Consider the following 6,476-nt stretch of genomic DNA (forward strand, 5'->3'; position numbering starts at 1 on the left):
GGGAATGCCACTGTGAGCTAGCATGGGCTAATGAGATTGTGCCTCGGCTACCTTTTCTCCCAAGTAATAACACATAAACAAGCAAAAGGTTGGAGATGTAGCTCAGCGGATCCAGTGCTTGGATCTAGTAGGCACAGAGCCTTGGGTCGAGCCATGGTCATCATGGGCAAAAGAAGCTTGAGGGGTGCGAGAAACTCTCCCCAAACCTGTCAGTGCGCGCGCGCAGAGACGCGCGCGCCCGGGGGTGGGGTGGGGCTATCATAAAATCTTGAGGCCCAGTTTAGCGACTCCACAAGTGAGAAAATTAAAATCTAGACCTTACAGAATTGCTGCAAATGCAGGGTTTACACCAATTAGAAGCACAGATAATAATAAGCTGTTAATATAGATTTAATAACCTGCTTTGAAAGAGTGGAATAAAGCCACATCATACCTTTCCTCCAACTCTTGAGCAACTGAGAGTAGGTCCTGCTCAGCAGGTAAAGGCTTGTTTCCAAGCCTGACCCGCCGGAGTATCATCCCTGGGACCTACGTGGTGGAAGGAGAAAACCAACTCTCTCCAGTCGTCCTAATCTCCATACGTGGGCCATTGGAACACCATAAATGTAAAATACTGATGATGGTAATAATAGTTGTTGAGACATGGTTTCTCTGTGTTAGACCTGGCTGTCTTTGAACCCCCTCTCTAGACTACCCTAGCCTCTGAGAGATCCTCCTACCTCTATCGCCTCACCCCCAGTGCTAAAATTAAAGGTGCACCGCTATGTCCAGCCTGACAAACATTTTTAAGGAAAAGAAAACACGAGTCCTCCTGGCCCCTAGGACGAGAAGTTCAAGAAGCAGATCCTCCATAATTACTCCTAGCAAAGGAGCCCACATTACCCTTTACAGAATGATGCTGAAGGCTTTACCAAAGGACTGAGGTCTGTACTGAGGATTATCAAGAATATAGGGCCATGTCGCCCCTTTAGCTTAAAATAGTGCCTCTCTTTAGTAACCACATTATGGGCCAGCCACTCAGTGTTTCAATGTCCTTTATGAGAGTTTCCCAAAGGTGCTGTGACAAATGGATGAATTATTGTACATGTTTTCAGTGTCTGGTACGATGAAAATTTCCTTTTAAAACGCCCTTCTTCCCCAAGTATTTTCTCTCCTTTTCCGCCTGGAATCTGTTTGTCAAGTCACCATCTGCCATGGAGATGATAGCTCTTGAGTGCAACTCAACTTTTTGCATTTCCACTAGCTAGCACAATCCAAAGTCCACTGCTTGCACACAGTAAATGTTTGCAAAATGAAAATAATGAAGACTAAACCATTCCAAACTCGTGTGTTTATCCATGCAGCCATTGTCAATATAGATTATCCATGACAAATACAATTTAAAAAAGTAATTGTTGGGCAGGTGCGATGGCTCAGCAGGTAAAGGCACTTGTTGCCCCACCTGTTGGCCTGAGTTTAATTCCCGGAAGAATTACAGAAAGCTGTCTGACGTCCTCACCTGTGTTGGGGCAAGCATGCTACACATGAGTGCTTGTGTATGTGTGCGTGCTCAAGTGCACATGTGTGAACAGGTTTTTGTGTAATTCAAAGGCGCATTTCTGTACCCCCTATATCTGGTTGCAGTTCTTGTTCTGGGAATCTCTTGTCTCAAAGCTGTATAAATTCTGCTCCCCAACTGTGCCCTGATATGCTAATAAAGCAGTTTACAGCCAATTGCTGAGCAGGAGAGAGAATAGGGCTGGACTTCCTGTCAGCCACAGGCGGAGGAGGAGTTATAAGAGAAGGTAGGGATTCAACCACTGGCCAGATCCAGGAGACATCAGGAGGGAGAGAGAGCGAGAGAGAGAGCTAAGCGGAAAAGCTACAAAGTACAAGTAATATATGCTGGGAGGAAGCTAAATTAGCTTAGGGGGTTAATAATAGAGTAATAGCTGCTCAGTCTTTGTGCTGTGAAGCTTATTATTAAAATTATATAGTAGAGTCTCAATTATTTGTGTGACAGCCAGGAAAAACTGAGAAACACAATTTCATAAAATAACTTTAACGAACACACAAAATAAAAACAATGAAAATGTTAAAAAATAAATAAATATAAATTCTGGACAGGATTAAGATATCATAGCCTTGTAATCCCAGCACTTTTAGGAGGCTGGAAGTAAGATCATAAATTCAAGGCCAGCCTGAGCTACATAATTAAACCCTATCTCCCCCAACAACAACAAAGATAGAGATAAAATAAATAATCCTTAAAATTAAAAAGTTTAATTATCTTAGAATTAAATCCTTAGTTTTTTAAACATTATCACTACATGCTCCATATTGAAAGCAAATGAAAAATACAATATCATTTAAGAATTTACAGTTTTTAAAATATAGGTGATGCATGGGAAAGTCCCACATTCCATCTTTTCTTACTTTTTTTCTAAGAATTGATTACTTGTGGTTTTAGAGTTAAATGGTAAATTGTGCTTTATTATGAGGGCTGGCCACTGCTTTTCTATCCAAACAGGATGATTATCATTGCTACTTATCAGTCAGAATTGTGTTACAAGGGAAAAAAATATGAGGAGTTGAACTCTTCAAACTGATTCAATATCAAGGCTTCAAAAATGTATTTTATTTTATGTATATGAGTATTTGCCTTCATATGTGCTACATATGTGTCTGGTGCCCACAAAGGACAGAAAAAGGCAGAGGATCCCCTAAAATGAAGACACAGAGGTGGTTGGTGAGCTGCCATGTGGATTCTGGGAACCAAACCTCAGTCATCTTCAAGAGAAACAAGTGCCCTTAATGAATAAGCCTTCTCTTCAGCCCCATCAAGATGTTTTCAATGGTGTTTGTTTTTTGAGACAAGGTCTATTAGCCCCAGCTGACATTGAATTTGCAATGTGGCTGCGGATGACCTTGAACTCCTGTCTCCACTTCTCTTTTATTTTTAGAATATCCTTATTTTTTGAGAAGGTCATACATGTGTACAATATATCATGATCATTACCCACACCAGCTCCCTCCAATTTCCTCCTCCACTTCTTGAGTTGGGGATAGCAAATGAGCCATACCTAGCAAAAAGAAAAACAAATGCATTGGCCCCATGGCCCACACTTGTAATCCCAGCACTCAGGGAGGCAGAGGCAGGTGGGTCTCTGTGAGTTCAAGGACAGCCTGGTTTACAAAGCTGTCTCTAAGAGAGCCAAGGCTACACGGAGAAACCCTGTCTCAAAGTAAATGAATAGATAGAGAAAGAAAGAAAGAAAGAAAGAAAGAAAGAAAGAAAGAAAGAAGAAAGAAAGAAAAACAAATGTGCTGTTGGAGAATAACTCTTAATCTCTGGAGGGCCCTAAAGGAATTGTAGATGTTTTTTACTGTGACTTCCTAGAAATTTTGCTGGAATACCCCTGACTACTCATCATTTTCATCCAAAAAAGAAAAAGCTGAGAGTTCTTGATCTTGAGCTGAATAAATCTAGAGAAAATAAGTGATTATAAACATGGCCTGTGTCATCATAGTAATCTTAACTTGGAATCACCTTAGATACAAATGCTCATAGACACCTATTCATCCCTTATCCACTCATGCATTCACACATCCACAAAGCAGTCCTGTTACTGGACAAAATGCTGTACTATGAACAGATGGTACTCAAGATTGCTTCCTCTGAGATCTTTTTGTGTCATTCAAGTGCCTGGGACTCATGATAGTCCTGGTGTCTTAGGCCCACAAGTGTTGAGACTGTAGGATGAGTCATCATAACTATCATGTATTATTTCTCTTTTAAGCACATAATTTTTATTTCTTAAGTTTGACATCAAGTAGATACAAAATCTAATTGCAGACAGCAGTCATTTGAAAGCATTGGCTATCTTGTCTTGGTCCTGAGAACAAGTGCTACTTTATTCCCAGGAAGAAGGAAGTCAAAATATCCACGAGAGTTGCAAAAGCAGAGTGGGAGAGCCAGAGCAGCACTCCCAATGGCCTCAGCATTTGTTGTCCCTCTGGAGTCATGCTGTCTCTGGAAAGCTCTTAGCCCTTCACAGGTATATCCAGGGTTGATGATACTTAAAGCCAATACAACTTAGAGGTTTTTCTTAAAAATAAATAAAGGACTGGCAAGATAGCTCTGCTGGGAAAGGTGTTTGTCACCATATTTATGAAAGTAAATTTTATTTGCCTGAAGGAATTGTCTTGAAAGCTTACTGCCTCGTCTGCTAATCTATGCTTAGACCTGGAAGCTTCTAGCCCCCGTACGATCTTATCTAGTCCTAGAATGTTTTCAGGCTCTGAAACTTATTGCTGAATTAGCTCACTCCTCTAGCTTTTTCTCAACTCTGGATGGTTGGTTCAACTCAGCTGTTCTTGCTCAAACTCTTCTCCAAGCTGACTGACTCGATCTGTCTCCTCTCACTTCTGACTGAATTGCTGTACTTGGCTTCAAACTAACTCTCTCTAGCAATCTGTTCTAATCTTCTGGCTCCTTCTCATTCTCTGGCTCATTCTGTCTTCACTTGTGTCTAGATTGTTCTCTGTTCAACTTTCCTGGAAAAAATGCCTCTGAATTCCATGAACCGAACTGCCAAGAACTCAGCTCCGCTGCACTGCCTCTCAACTCATTGACTCAACTGAACTGACTTAACAGTCCTGACTAGAACTCAGAAGTCTGCATGCCTCTGTCTCCTGAGTGCTAGGATTAAAGGCATATACCACCACACATGGACCTAAACTTTTCTTTACCTGAAACTTGCTCTCTACTAGTCTGGCCTTGAACTTAGAGATCTGCCTGCCTCTGTTTCTTGGAATTAAAGGCATGTCTGTATTCCAGCCAGATCACTCACACCTAGAAGGTTTTTGGATTTGATCTCTTGTCAGAGCAGCCATGTTCTGAATTGAAATTCCTCTACATACATTTAAGTTTAATTCCTGAGGCAGACCTGGTGGAAGGAGGGAACCTACCTTCATCAATTATCCTCTGACCTCCACACTTGAGCATGTGCCCTCTCCTGGAAGATGAATTAATTTTATTTTAGTTATACTTTTGTGGTGAGACTATCTCTGCCCCACCATACACAGTATACTCTGGCATTTAAATACTTTGTCTTCAGTTGGTGGTGGTGTTTGGGGAGGCTTAGGTGTGACTTTGTTCGAGAAAGTGTATCATTGGAGGTAAGGTTTGAGGTTTAAAAGCCACTGGCAATTCCCAGTATGCTCTCTGCTCTTGCTTGCCATTGGAGATATGAGCTCTCAGTTCATACATATATACAGAAATATATTACATACGTAACACAGTATGTGTGTACATTACATGCACATATATTATGTAAGTGACATACTTTCTCCAACGAGGCCATACCTCCCAATCCTTCTTATCCTTTTAAATAGTTTCACTCCCTGGTTACTAAGCATTTAAAAATATAAGCCTGTGGGGCCATTCTTCAAACTACCACAATGTGTATCTAAATCCCACAGTTTGTTTGGTTCGGGGTGACAGGGTTTTGTTCTATAGCCCAAGCTGATATATGTAGCTCACTATGTGGCCAGGCTGGCCTCAAACTTAGAGTGATCCTCCTGCCTCAGCCTCCAAAGTGCTGGAATTTCATGAGCCACCACACCCTGCTTTAAATTTTGTAGGTCACAAGAATAAAAAGAGGCAAATCTTCCTATAGGATCCACAGTTGGGCCCACAGTTGGATATGTATTAGTTTCTGGGACTCTTCTGAGAAACCAACACCTATGCTTATGGTTGTTACTTTATTCTGAATATTTCCCTTTGTCTTAACCCTTCCTTGTGATTAAGCCTATAAAACTCTGCTCTAAGAAAAAATAAACAAGAGTGTTGGAAAGATGGTTCAGCAGGTGAAGGCATTTGCCCCTAAGCCTTTGTGGGAAAGAGTCCAAATTTCCTTCTTCTCAACCTGGTGCCCTTTCCCCCAAATGCAGAGAACTTGCAAACACTTGGAGTTGTCTCCAGGGTCTCAAGGCTTGCTGGCTATTGAAGAAGGACAGATCTTTCTAATTAGGACTTCTGGAGAGGAAATCAAACAGCTGTGTGCACTTTTCCTTTAGAGCATCTTGGAACACTCTGAAACAAGGAATAAAATATATCCCTTTCCTGAAAAAGCTCTCTTCTGCCTTTTCATATGTATTTCTTCCTTCTTTTAAAAAACATACTTAAATATGCTTTGTTATTGTTTAATTATTTTCCTTACTTCATGAAGTCATACTTCATGCCTTCATGTCCTTATTTTTTTGGGAATTAAATTTCATGAAAGGTTTATGGTGTACCTAACATCAACTTCTGTCTAGAAGATGTAATGTTTTACATTTTTTGTAACACATGATAATTCTGAAAAACACACTTTCACCTGCAAAAGGCTGATAGTATATTTCCTCCTCTTCCCCCCCCCCTTTCTTCGTCTAATCCTTACATTGTTCCTTTCGAAGCCAGGCATGGTGGTGTATTCCTGTAAACCCAATGTTTA

Source organism: Meriones unguiculatus, chromosome 5 (genome assembly GCF_030254825.1).
Source record: "Meriones unguiculatus strain TT.TT164.6M chromosome 5, Bangor_MerUng_6.1, whole genome shotgun sequence".
NCBI lineage: Eukaryota > Metazoa > Chordata > Mammalia > Rodentia > Muridae > Meriones > Meriones unguiculatus.